Below are 13,653 nucleotides of genomic sequence, written 5' to 3' on the forward strand. Positions count from 1 at the left end.
ATTAGGCACTCTGGGGAAAGGTGGCGCAAAGACAGTGCGCCAGCATGGTCTTCAGCCCCGCGTGCTGCCAGCCAGCTGCCCTGTGATGCAGGGAAGCCTCTGAGGCAAGGCGTCTGTTGTGCTCATAAGGCTTTGCAGGAGGGCTACTTGGGAGCAGGCAGGCGGCAGAGGCCCGAGGCGAGGGCCAAGCAGGGCGGTGGGTGGGAGCCCTTTGTGGTGGGAGTCAGGGCAAAGGGGTCGGGGCGCTTGGGCTCTTGGCTTGTGACTCTTGCCTGAAGGATTTGGGTGCCTTGAGGCCTGTTGTGCATGGGAGCTGCGTGCCAATGTCGGCCAAAGGGCCGCAGAAGGCTCCTTCTGAGTGCCTGTGCCACCAATTTGTTCTCTTGTAGAGCCTGGAAACTGTGCCACCACCGGTCCCAGTCTCCGCACCCAGCAGCAAGGACGTAAGTGCCACTCCTAAGCCCCATATGCTCAGCCGGGTGCTGCTGTCTGTGCACTCGGAGCTTGTCCAGGGTGTGCCCACGGGTTGCTCGGTGCAGGTTTTCTAGGCCCACAGAAAAAAGAGGCCTGTTGAAAAGAGGGCGAAAAGTGCAGGCTGTGCAGCTGGTGCGCGTGTTAGAGGGAGGGTAGGAGGCAAGAGTAGAGGTGGCGGTGGGCGAGTGCTGCATGGGCGTGGGGAAGGGCTGTGTTTGGGGGTGAAGTGGCGAGGCCGTTGGTGCTGCGGGGTGTGAGGTGTTTGGAGGGTGAGGCTGGGCGGGTGGAGGTGGGAGCAGGGCCGTGTTGTGGTGGGTGGTGGCAAGTGGGCGAGGAGGAGTTGGTGGTGGGCAGGTGGGAGTGTTGGAGCGGGTAGGGGAAGAGGAGGTTTGCTGTCAGGTGGTGGCAAAGGGTGTGTGTGTGGGGAGAGGTGGGCATGGTGGTGAGCGTAGGAGGGCGGCTGTGTTGGGTGGCCGCGGTGGGACCCCGTTGGCCCGAGCAGCATGACCGTGGGCAGGTAGGGAGGGGCCACGCGTGCAGCCTGATCAGCAAGTGCCCGTGGCGAAGGTGCGTCCGCTGTGCGGGGCTTGTGCCGAGGCCACAGTGGTGCTGGGGATGTAGCAGCAGGTTGCCGTCCCTGCGTGGGTGATGCTCGGTGACAATGTGGCCTTGGTGGCTTTGCAGGTGGCCGCCAGAGCAGCTGCGAGCACGGCCAGAGAGAAACCGCGGCGGTTCCTGAGGGCGCAGCGGCGGGGAAAGCCTCCTGGCGTGGAGCCGCCAGAGCTGGTGAGGGCTGGGGCCAGGGCAGGGCAGTGTGGTGGCAGCTGTGTGCCAGTGCTGTGTCAGGAAATGGCCCGGGGGCCCCTTTGGTGGTGGCTCTGAAGGAGGGGCGCCCAAGGCAGGCCCAGTGGGTGCCCCCGCACCGGCAGCGTGATGGGGCTCGGAGCTAGCGTCTGAGCGGCCATGGAGAAGGCCGTGTGAGGGTGGGTGTTGGAGGCCCAAAAGGCTCTGCAGTGGCCACAGCACGTTGGCGGCTGTGCGCCAGCAGTGGGCCGGGCCGGGCCAGGCAAGGATGGGGCAGTGGCTCTTGGAGTTTGCCAGCAAGGCTGGTGTGCAGTGCTGGCGGTGGGGGTGCGGGAGGTCTTTGAGGAAGGAGCTTCTGAGCATGCGTAGGGCAAATGTGGGCTGAGGCTGGTGAAGTCGTTGCTAGTGGAGTTGTGGAGGGAAGAGGCTGGGAGGTGAGAGCGGGGCTGCCTTGAGCGCAGCACCACCGATGGCCCCTTTGTCCCTGGAAGTGCTTGATGGCCAGGAGGGGTGTTGCCTGGAGGAGTAGGGGCGGGGGGCTGCTAAGGGCACTGGGGCGAGTCGTTGTGTGGTGGGCAAGCAGGCGGTGCTGGAAGTGGTGGTGGGTGGCAGGCAGCAGGAGGAGGGAGCGGCAGTGTCGGTGGGGGCATGGGTGCCGTGTTGGGAGGAGGGAGGTGGGAGCGAGGCTGGTGTATGGGTGTGTGGGGAGAGGAGGGCGAGTGGGTTGCGGGGAGGTGGGCCCGATGGGTGGGCCAGGGGTGGCAGTGGCGGTGGCAGCGCCAGGTGCCTGGCACCTGCGAGGGCGCTCAGCACCGCGGGGAAGGCACTGCTTGCGGTGGGAAGGTGCAGGGCAAAAGCTGCCAAGTTGGTGTGGAGGGAAGGGAAGAGAGAGAGGCTGTAGTTGGCGTGGGAGCAGAGGGGTGGGCTGGCTGTGGTGTGTGCTCACTTGTGGGCCCTTGGAAAGGGAGTGAGGCGAGGTGGGAGGCTGCTGAGCAGAGGGGCGCTGTTGCTGCTTGGCACCACGTTGGCCAGGAGTAGGGCTGGCGTGCTGCGTCGCGCTGCAAAGGCCTCCTTTGCTTTGTCAGGCTGTGGAGAGGGCCAGCAGGGCCGCCTCGGAGCCCGGGAGACAGCAGGAGGCGGCGAGCAGCAGCGGCGGCATGGGTGCTCAGGTATGAGCTAAGGAGCGATCTGAGGCGCGAGAGGTTGTGAGGAAGGGCTTTGTTGGGGCTCTGTTGGTGGGCAGAGGTGGTGGTCTGCTGGGGGAGGGCGGTGTGAAGTTGAGCTGCTGCCCCCAAAAATGCTCCTGAGCTGAGGAGCCCTGGCGTGGGCAGAGAAGGAGCCCATGTTTGCTTCTCTCCCGGCTCCACCAAGCAGACCCATGATTCCCCCGCTTGCCCACTGGCTCCCCGAGACGGCAGCTTGGCCGCAGGCTTGGGGCAGGCGTGTGGTGCATGCAGGCCTTCCCGAAAGGAGCAGCTGCCTTTGCAGCTGGGGCCTGGCCGTGCAGCTGGGGCCCCCGTTAGGCCCTCTGGGGAAAGGTGGCGCAAAGGCTGTGCGCCAGCATGGTCTTCAGCCCCGCGTGCTGCCAGCCAGCTGCCCTGTGATGCAGGGAAGCCTCTGAGGCAAGGCGTCTGTTGTGCTCACAAGGCTTTGCAGGGGGGCTACTTGGGAGCAGGCAGGCGGCAGAGGCCCGAGGCAAGGGCCAAGCAGGGCGGTGGGTGGGAGCTCTTTGTGGTGGCACTCAGCAGAAAGGAGTCGGGGCTCTTGAGCTCTTGGCTTGTGACTCTTGCCTGAAGGATTTGCATGCCTTGAGGTGCGCTAGGCATGTTGTGCGTGGGAGCTGCATGCCAAAGGGCTGAAGAACGCTCCTTCTGAGTGCCTGTGCCACCAATTTCTTCCGTTGTAGAGCCTGGAAAGCGTCACACTTCCAGTCCCGGTCTCCGCACCCAGCAGCAAGGACGTAAGTGCCACTCCTAACCCCCACATGCTCACCCTGGTGCTGCTCTGTGTGCACGCATAGTTTGTCCAGGTTGTGGCCACGGGTTCCTCGGTGCAGGTTTTCCAGGCACACAGGGAAAACGGGCAGGCCTCTGGAAAAGGCATGCAGCCTGAGCAGCAAGTGCCCGTCCCGAAGGTGTGGCAGTTCCTTTGTGGGGCTTGTCGTGTGCCCACAGTGGTGCTGAGGATGCAGCAGCCCCTTGCCCTCGCTCTGCTGGTGATGCTCGGTGACAATGTGCCCTTGGTGGCTTTGCAGGTGGCGCAGAAGCAAGCTGCGAGCATGGCCAGGGAGAAAGCGCGGAGGGTCCTGAAAAAGCAGTGCCCGGGAAGGTCTTCTGCCCAGGAGAGAGCAGAGCTGGTGAGGGCTGGGGCCAGGGTGGCAGAGTGTGGTGGCAGCTGCGTGCCACTGCTGTGGCAGGAAGTGGGAGCAGGGCCCCTTTTCTGTGGATCGGTAGGAGAGGTGGCCAAGCTGGGTGCAGAGGGCGCCAGCACATTGGCAGCGTGCTGGGGCTCGGAGCCAGTGTGTGCAGGGACATGTAGAAGTCTGTGTGGGGGTGTTGGAGGCCCAGAAGGCTCTTCAGTGGCTGCAGCACCTTGACAGCTCAGTATGCGGCATGTTCCGCTGGATGCCTGCAGTTCTGGAAGCAAGCATGGTGTGGGCAGAGGAGGAGACCATCTTTGCTCCTCTCACAGCCCCACCAACCAGACCCATCCTTCCTCCACTTCCCCACCGCCTCACTGAGACGCCCCCTTCACCTCAGACTTGGGGCAGGCGTGTGGTGCATGCAGCCCTTCCCAAAAGGAGCGCCTGCCTTTTCAGCTGGGGCCCATGACACTCTGGGAAAAGGCTGGGCCACAAAGACTGTGGTCTTCAGCCCCGCGTGCCAGCCAGCTCACATCTGAGGTGGGGAACCCCACAACCAAGGCATCTGCTGTCCTTGTAGGCTTTTGCAGCCTCCCTCCTTTGGGCTCCCTTTGGGGCAATGGGCTACTGCCCTGAAAAAAAAAGGAGAAAACCGAGAGGTCACTACCTGACCAAGGAAGCCAAGAAGGTGAGAGCCTGCATATTGCAGCCATCAAGTGTACGCAGGGCTGTGAGAGCTTCCCAGACACTCCTGTCCCTTTCCCGAGCCTGTCAATCCCCTACACTGCTCACAGGACAGGGATGGACCAGGGTTGGCAGTTACCGGCGACACAGGTCCCCTGGTAAGCAAGCACTGTGAGGGCAGGGACTAGCCCCTATGCAGCCTGCAGTGAGACAGGCCCAGCACTGGCACACTCCAGGTTGCTCCTTCTCCCAAGGGCCATGTCACATAGAAGCCTGGCTGTGCTCGCCCAGCTCCTGGCACCAAGGCTGTGCTGCTGCCTGCGTGGTGGCAGTGGGCCTCAGAGGGACATGGGGGGACTGCGCTAGGCTCCTTCCCCAGTGCTGAGCCCAGCACTTGTGACGCACCTGGCGCTGATTTGTTTCTGCTGTAATTGTGAATATACTTCATGTACCTGCTTCCCAGCTAGCCTAAACACAGTATTTGTTCCAAAGCTACATTGCAACAGGAAAATATTACAACTCAGCTTGCTATTTCTCAGATCAGGTGATAACAATCTGCTCAGGTTGGGAGTCTATCTCCTGAATGCATCTACTTTGTGCAGCTCACTTAACCTTATCTTTCTTGGACTGAAGACACACATTCAGACAAATGCGTGCATGCATATTTAAATGCATCTTTTCCATTATGATATGAAAGATTAAAAAGAGCCGGCTGGGGATGGGATTACCAATGGCAACCTGAGCATCTTGATTAGAAGAGGCAGGGCTGTGTAAAAGACAGAAAACCCTTTGCTAGGGTTTGTCAGGGTGCTGGGTTTTGGTAAGAGATACACAGTCACCAGGCTGCTGCAGAAAGTTCTTACTACAGTGAGGTGGAAGGAGATGGCTGAGAAAGTCTTTCTGTGGCAGAAGGGGTTCCCAATCTCATGAATAGGATACTAACACATCCTATCCCTGGCAGGATTGAAAGGACCAGGAATGCTGCTCCGCAGTCACCAGCACAAAAACGTGGATATTCCCAAGGAGAATCATCATGCAGACAACTAGAACCAGCAGGAAGAGGAAGGCCTGAAATTCTGGGACATCAGTGCACCCTGGAAGGCTACATTTCATAACAGACGTCCCACTGTCCCACGCATATTACATGGGATAGCACTAGATCGCCACTGGAAAAGGACATTCATGAAGTTCATTTGAAACACATTAGCATAACTTTGTTAGGCTTAAACATGAGAAACAAATGAAACCAGATTACATCACGTGCTCATTAAAAACTTTGTACTTAACAACACTCTTAAGTTCTCCTACTAGCCACCCTGCAGATTAGAGGCAATGACAAGCTCACTGTGGTTCCCACAATCTTACAAGCTCCCAGGGGAAAGTCACACAGTGTGAAGTGAAATCACGGGAATAAAGTGTCTTGGAGGTTTAACGGGGCTTGCTGAGGGCTGTTAGAGATGGAGCTGGTGCCGGAAATCCATGTCCCTCCCCAGGCACTGATTAGACCAAAGCATCACAGGCATCGCTTGCAGGAAGATGAAAGGGACAAACGGCTCTGCCCTCAAGTAGCACTTTTGATGTGCGGCTGCTCTTCCATTAATGACACACACAGACACACACAGCTTTAATGATTTGCTTCAGTACAGTCGACACATCCCTGCTGCCCCAGCCCTGCGTAACTCTCCCCACATCATCCTCCATCCTCAAGCACCGCCTCGCAGTGCTGACATACATATTCCTCAGGCCTAGCCTGCAGCACCCCTGAAACCTGACCCCATTTGTTGGGACCCAACGTCTTCACCAGAAACCCCATGCAAGAGCAAAAAACTGATCCCCAGCTCCCAAGTCCCACTGTTTCAGTGGTGCCTCTTCAGCATAAATCACAAGCCACACTACACAACTCCTGCTCCCCTTATCCCTGAACTTCCCACTCACCACCTGCTGCAACAGCTAGATAACAGGTTGGACATCCTAGGAAATGTAAAATGGCACTCGATAGCTGCTGAAGCAATGGAAGGCTGGTCTCTGGAATTACTCCCCACTCCTCTGCACTGAGTACATTTCCAGGTGAGATTAACTACCCAGCTCACAGGGAGGTACCTCCGCACCAGCACCCACAGTTAGGTGTCCAGCTCTCTGCACTGAATCTCCTCCTAGGCATCTTCCTCAGGATGAATTGCATCCCACTGCAAAACCAACTTATTCTCTTCAGGGATGGCAAGGGCACTCCAACCTGTGGCTCTCTGCACTTAAAACACCTCAGTTTAGCCAAGGCAGAGCCTCTTCCTGGGGTCTTCATTTTTCCAAGGACACAGAACACCTTTTCTGCCCAAACTCTCCACCTCCCTGCAAAAAAAAAAAAAAAAAGAAAGAAAAAAGAAAATAGGAAAAAAAGAAAAAAAGAAACAAGATTTGAGAGCTGGAGAAAATGCTTTGCTGTGAGGGCTTCAGATTCTGCCACAGACACATGAACTTCCTCCCACAGAGCCACCTCCCCAGCTAGCAGGCAAGGGCAGGGACACGGTGGAGTAAGGAAATGTAGCTTGTGAGCTGTATGGTAGGAGCTGTGAGAAGGGCTCAGATACCCATGTCCTGTTTAATAGACTACAGTCACAAAACAATCAAGGGGACATTTTACCCTGAAGAACTTCAAAACATGAGCCCTGAAGACAGCAGAATCTACAAAATTGAGAAGATCATTCCTGTAAAGGAAGAAAGAAACAGCTGCTGGTAAAGTGGCACGGCTGGTCCAGCAATTTATCAGTTACATTGAAGCCTCCCAAGTCTGCACGTCTAGCTTTTGGGCTTGGAGCTGGGGGAAATAAAAGGAGAGAGGACAGTGTTTGAGGACATCATACTGCCCAGCAATGACAGCCCCAGGATTTGCCACCAAACACAACTCAGACTTTGTCGTAGAGCAGGTGAGGCCCCTGGAGCACTCAGGCGAGTGAGACCAGGGGCTGGCAGAAGTACAATACCTGCACAGCTGGAAAAACATCAAAGGGAAACTACCTTTCTCTTTGCTGGGTATGACATGGCACTATCCTTTGCAGAGAGGCTGTTCACCACTCCTCTACTTTCCATCAAGCTGGAGGAACAATCTAGATCCTTAGCTCCCACAGCAAAGCTCCAACCATTGACTTCCCAGCCATAGTCCTGGTCTACAATGCTACGATTAAGAAAACAAAGCTTAAAACAGACAACAATCTTCAAAGCTTTTGTACAGCCAGGGGCCTAGTGCAGGGGAATTAGCTGCCTGATTCAGAGATTAGGTCTCAGCTCAGACCTCAGCTTAGATTAAGCTCACACCTAAGCTTTAGACGCTCTGACAACTGCAATTAGGTGGAACATATTCACCTTTGTTACCTCTGAATTCCTATTTCCTTCTTTCTGGGGGCATCAGGACCTTCATATCCCACACCCACCTACTTGATCCTTCCAGTCTTTTCGAAGGCAGCCACTTCTGGATTTTTCCCCAAATGCCACACAACTGACGCGTGAGAGAACACTGAGTTACCTGCCAAGGCTTACACTGTGCAGCAGGCAGGAGCCAGAGACAGGACCTACCAGACACTTTTGGAGTTGCAGTATTGTCCCTCAAGTGTCCCGTATGAGCAGAGAGCAGCGTGACTCTCCAATAAGCGCATGGAACTACAAGGAGATCACACTCCCTATGATGCACTGAGGAGGAGTACTAAACTGTCTCTCCTGTGTGGGCAACGTGCAGTATGTTAACCACACTTGGAACCAGAACAAGATGATGCCCAGGATGAGAGGGGAACTGCTCCATTTCTGAGCAAGAACGGAACAATTTGGCCCAAGCTTTTGGCTTTGCAAAACTGAGTTCTTATCTATTTCTTTGCTCTATCCAAGCACTGCGTGAAGGGAAACTGGACAGAACTTGTCCTGAGTGCAAGCATGTTGAGCCCCATTTCTAGAGCTGGAATGGCAGCTCTGATGGGGAACGACAAACAGAAGTGATAACTGCAAAGAGCTAAAGAATGGAGGGGGTGCTATCAGTCTCCGACAATTGTATACACCTTGCAGAAAGGTGCAGAGTCTAAGCTCTTCTTCTGCACTTCCCCCTGTGGCCAATACAGAGAGCCTTCCTGAAGGAATCTATTGCTTGTACAAAGCACCTCTGATAAATCACCCTCTTCCTCATTTTCCCCAGTGGCCAAGGGGACCATGTCTTCATCTGGACGAAAGATGATGGTCCACAAAGGGACCGGATTCTTCTTTAGACTGTTTTCTGCTGCCCAGATGAAGTGGGATAAGTCATGCCTCCTAAATACTGCTTTTTCTTCATATATTCACAATGGCGTAGAAACAAAATACATGACAGCACGAGACCTCTGGGAAAGTGCCATTTGTTGAAGAATGCTCCCCCTTCCCCTGGGAATAACACCTGGCATGAGAACATTCTTCACTCAACAGCATACAGGGAAGAGTGCAGGTATTTCTGGTTGAAAATACTCAATCAGCTTTCCCTAAAAAGGAAATAAGAAACAACACAAGCTTACCCCTGCACTGGCTTGCTTCACTGGCTGGATCTGGTCACGAGCTTTTTCTGCTGCTCTGTAATGCCTGAGAGAAGTAGAGAGAAAGGCAGAAATGGGCTGTTTCCATGTTGTCACATTCAGTTGTGAAGAAGCCACCTCCCGGTTAAGAAAGGCTTTCGAAGAGCTGAATCTGGCTACCACCTCTGCTGCACACATGAACAAGGGAAAACATCCCGTCAGCTTGCAGCACCACTCTTCTGGAGCAGCAAGACTGGGAGAGGAGGGAGAGCTGGCGTCCTTCCCCACTTTCTTCCACCTACACATGGCAGAAGCCCTTTCTTTTCTCTGCATCAGTTTCACTAGCTGGAAGATGGGGAAGCCACCAGCTCCTCCTCCTTGGGCATCTATTGGGGAGGAATACTGAGAGTTAGGTGCTATCCTGCAAGGGAAAACATGAACATTTGCAACCATGTCTGCATCCACGCAGAGCTAGCCCACTCAAACTAAACACCAGCACACTGAGCTGGCACCTTAAAGATGTTCACTTGCAGTTTAGAGGCTAGTCAGGAGACTGTCCCCATTTGGGAAGGAGTCCCCATTAAAACAACACAGGCTCTGAAGATCAAGAAAACACACAGACATTGAAGGTCTCCTTATATACATCCCTTTTCCTCCAAAAACTCATATCTTCATTGTCACCAAAGATCCACCTTTTCAAGGGGCAGACCTAGAACCGACACCCATGGTATCCCACGCCCATTGTGCTTTAAAGCCATTCAGTCCAGGATGGTAATAGAGACTCTGTACCTGATCAGATCATTTCTCTAAGACCACTCTGAGTACTTGGGACCTCTTATTTAAGGAACAAACTGGAAAAAAAAACTTCATTGGGACAATAGTAAGTTTATACACATGACATTTGAACAAGCTGATGGCTAGAGAAGAAACTTGTTTGTCAGCAAACCCGTTGAACCTGGCCTCTCTGCAGGACACAGTTCAAAACACCTTCAAAAGATACATGCCTTCAACTTTGTAGAGAAGCTTCGTAAAAGAAAAGACCTTGATGTAAACAACGGAACTGAGCTTGTCCAGAAATGGTGCAATTTGCTTCCTTGATTTGAACATTCTGCCATCATTACAAACAAAACAAAAGAAAACAAAGCACACCAAAACAAAGCAAAGACATAGTTACAAAGGGATTCTTTAAGAGTCTTGTCTAAACTCTACATTCAGTTAACTAAAGGGCACCTAAGGGTGCACAAGGAATTGATTAACTGACATTACTGCAAAAAGCCAGACGCTACAAAGGTCACCCCTAGGAGAACAGACTTCCGCCTACGCCTAAGCAAGTCACTCGCACACCAAAGGCTCTCTCATTCACTTGTAACATGCATCTTCACTTTCACAAAAACCTTACAAAGCCACTTCAGCCAAGAACTAGCTGACAGCATTTTGGGGTTTGTTGTCGTTCTTTCCAGAAAGAGCTTGCTTAATTCCATAGATCCCGACAGAAGCTTGTTAGAGAAGAGAACTGTAGCTGATTTAGCTTCAGCTTAGCCCAAGTCTGACTCTTGCTTAGTATTAGTGCCCGAAGTAGATGAAGCCGGCAGGCCTCAAGGCCCAACTGTCAGTGAACTCCAGAAACATTGCTGATGATGTGACTTTGCCCACCAGGTAACTGCAAAACAGATTACAATCAGCTAATACAAATACAAAACTAGCTAATGAGGATACAAAGTAGAATGCAGGGGACAAGATGGGATGCACCTGGGTTGTGGTTGACCTTCCAGAAGGGAAGGGACTGTGGGAAACAAGGACATGGCAGCCAGCCTGGGATGAAGGCCTAGATCAGACAGAAGGAGAGAGACACCAGTCAGAAGGAGAGAGACACCAGTCAGAAGGAGAGAGACACCAGTCAGAAGGAGAGGGACCACCGACTCAGCAAAGAAGACTGGAGGAGACCTTCCCTGGCTGGTGGGAAATAAAACTGTAAAGGGTATAATTACCCCAGAATTTCTTTGTTCGGGGTCCCTTCCCAGAGGCACCCAGCTCAAGCTGTCACTATGCTGTACTCTCATTTACATGAATCATTCATTTTGCTGCTATACGTGTGTGAGACTCTGCTCCTTGGAAACCTCGGGTCAAACTGTTCCCATAACAAGCTATATTAGCAAAAAAGCTCCGGCTGATTTAGACATCCTCAACCAAAAGACAGGAGACTTTCAGCTGAAACACTCTCGCTGCTGCCCATGGGCAGAGGCACACAACCAGAGAACAACACCTGGAGTCCAGGTCACTCTGCTGACATGGGATCTCAACCGCTGGCAGGAGAAATAGTGTATCCTGTCACAGTCACTCAGCACAGACAACATCATGAATGAAAAGCCTCACCATTTCAGTAACAATGATTTAGGAGAAGAACCAGAGTTTTCCTAGGGACACAACACCCAAAAACAATAAGGCATACTAATTACTTGGAAAACGTACAACTCCTGATGTTCTCTCCCTTGCCTCAGTCTGCCCAGGGTCCTCCACCCGTGCCTCGATGCTGAGGAAAGAACAGGCAGAACAGGGCTGGGCAGCCACACACACGTCTCACACAGACCGACTTCCCTGCGCAGCGCCCAGACTCCCAACGCTACGCGTCAGGTCCTGAGTTCTCCCCTCCCAGCACCTCACCGATCATCTCCCCCACACACACGGCACGGTCTCTCCAGCAGCACCTCCTGCCACCGCGGCAGCATCTCAGCAACACCCCACACACCTCAACCAGGCAGCAGACTGCTCACACACAGCTGTGACTCCCACCACCGCGACTTCGGCCTCTTTCTCACATGCCTCCCACTAACACCCCCTTCTCGCACCCAACGTTTCTGGCTGTTACCAGCAACAACATACCACCCCGGCCTAGACGTAAAGCCTGCCTCCTTCCTCAAGGAAACAAAGAGACTAAAGAGTACTAAGCCATCTAAGGTCACAAGCAAACACACAAATCACTACCTTCTGGAAGCTCCAGAAAAAGACAAGCCCACGTAGGACACGAAATAAAAGACAGAAAAGAAACTCACAGGCACCCACTTAAATAACATCCGGCTAAAGTAATGCTCGGGAACTAGGTCTCACAACCAACTCTCAGCTGCACACTTCCTAACCAGGCAGGAGGCAGCAGTCAGGGGACATAGTTTGTCAGTTGATACAAAGAGGGAGTCTGGCAAATACTCCTGCTTCAGGAACAGAAACTGAAGGTGGTTTCTAAAGTTTCTTCCTAGTCTTTTTGAAAGCAAACAGAAAACACTGGAAGGATTCTTCAGTCTTTCTTCAACCAAATCCCTTCTTCTCAACTCTCATCCTCCCACCAAGCTAGTACCACCGCTATTGGACCATCTCCCCTTTTGTGTCAGGTACACCCAAACTTCCTACAACAGAAATGATATCCTTCACAGAGCACACGATGTTTGCTCACAATATACGACCAAAATCAAGCACAAAATATTGGGAGGGGGGGGAGATGGCAAATGCAAATCTATTCATGTAAAAAAGCATTCTCATTCAGTACTTGCTCATATTTCAGAAGGTAAAACTCAAGAAGGCAAAACATCTCTGTGTCCTCCAGGTCAACCTTTAGCACAACGTTAGTTTCAGTCGAGCCGTCTTCAGGCACAACTTGCCAGCAGCAGCCTTCCAGCAGACACAAAGTACAACTCAACCTTCCCAATGTGACCTTCAGGGATAACCTTAAACCTAACGCTTAAATACCTGGCTACAGTTAGCAACACCCGCTCTTGAACAGAAGCTCATCCTGCTCCAGGTTTAGGAGAGCACTCACCATCCGCGAGAGTGCTGTCCTGTCCTTTCTCAAACCCTTCGGGGTCAGATGTAGTTTGATCACACAGGAGGAGCCATTTTCTCTACATAATTCAGTAATAAATGAGGAAAGCTCGGATTTGCTAAAGCAGCCAGAGGCAGGGAGCACGGATGGACCCAAGGCAGAAGGAAGGAAAAATGCAGCTATGCTTAGATGCCTCCATCTCCAACAGCAACACCCACCTCGATGAGAGGGTGACGCTCTGCCTTTACAACTGGGGTTTAGCCAAGCGATGAAAGCAATGAGGACAGTGGTGTCGAGGAATACTGGAAACACCCGGGAAACCCGGGCCCTGACCCGTGAGTCCCCTGACAACGCTCCCCCCGCCAGGCCGCGCTCCCGGCCTGCTCCTCGGCCCGGCGAGGACAGCGCCCGCTCGGGGCCGCCCCTTCCCTTTCCCCCTCACACCCGCCGCAAGAACGGCAGCTCCCACACGAGGTGTCTCGCTCCACACACACTTCCCTCCGCCGAGGCCCTGCTCTGTCCCCAGCCCTCTGTCCCCGGCCCCGCACACGGCAGCTCCTCAGCCTCCAGCACCGGCAGCTGCAGCACCCCCAGCCCCGCCCCCCACTCCGGAAGTGACGCCTCCAGCCCCAAAGTCCCGCCCACCCCGCGCTCCCCCATTGGCTCCTGGGTGGTGGGGCGGGGCCTCCTGGGGTGGGACCGGCCTGTGGGGCGGGGGTGGCAGTGCGCATGCGGGGGAGGTGGGGCGGGGCCTGAGGGGCGGGGCCGGGTCGGAGCATGCGCGCTGGCGTGGAGGCGGGGCGGAGGGGTGGGGGCGGGGCGGGGCGGGCGGTGTCCTGCTGCACCGCAGGACGGTGTGGGAATAAGGAGAATAGCCCTGAAAAGACAAAGTCCTCCTGGTGATGCCGGATGTGTCCGCAGGAAAGCTGCAGCCCCTACGCGAAGGCTGCAGTGAGGACACGCCTGCTGTGGCAGCGGGGGTGGTTCGGGGGAGCACC

The 13,653-nt window shown here is 54.3% G+C and overlaps 1 protein-coding gene and 3 long non-coding RNA genes across 5 annotated transcripts in view; 2 read left to right on the forward strand and 2 right to left on the reverse strand.

Annotated features, from left to right (window-relative positions):
- Window positions 1-13,653, reverse strand: part of LOC138063507 (maestro heat-like repeat-containing protein family member 7) — a 330,369-nt gene that overhangs the window by 127,553 nt on the left and 189,163 nt on the right. The gene's annotated exons all lie outside the window — the stretch shown is intronic.
- The window catches only part of LOC138063501 (uncharacterized), an 87,102-nt gene that overhangs the window by 24,728 nt on the left and 48,721 nt on the right, over window positions 1-13,653 (forward strand). The window lies entirely within an intron of this gene.
- LOC138063498 (uncharacterized) lies at window positions 3,183-5,959 on the forward strand. Its single transcript, XR_011137077.1, has 3 exons — window positions 3,183-3,238; window positions 3,533-3,634; window positions 5,286-5,959. It is a non-coding gene; the product is annotated as an uncharacterized lncRNA (long non-coding RNA).
- Window positions 7,433-12,735, reverse strand: LOC138063550 (uncharacterized). Of its 2 annotated transcripts, none has more exons than XR_011137087.1 (3): window positions 12,653-12,735; window positions 8,848-8,911; window positions 7,433-7,485 (listed from the first exon to the last, which is right to left on the reverse strand). It is a non-coding gene; the product is annotated as an uncharacterized lncRNA (long non-coding RNA). The 2 variants fall into 2 exon arrangements; XR_011137086.1 differs by having other exon boundaries at window positions 7,434-7,493.

Source organism: Struthio camelus, chromosome 32 (genome assembly GCF_040807025.1).
Source record: "Struthio camelus isolate bStrCam1 chromosome 32, bStrCam1.hap1, whole genome shotgun sequence".
In the NCBI taxonomy this organism is placed as follows: domain Eukaryota; kingdom Metazoa; phylum Chordata; class Aves; order Struthioniformes; family Struthionidae; genus Struthio; species Struthio camelus.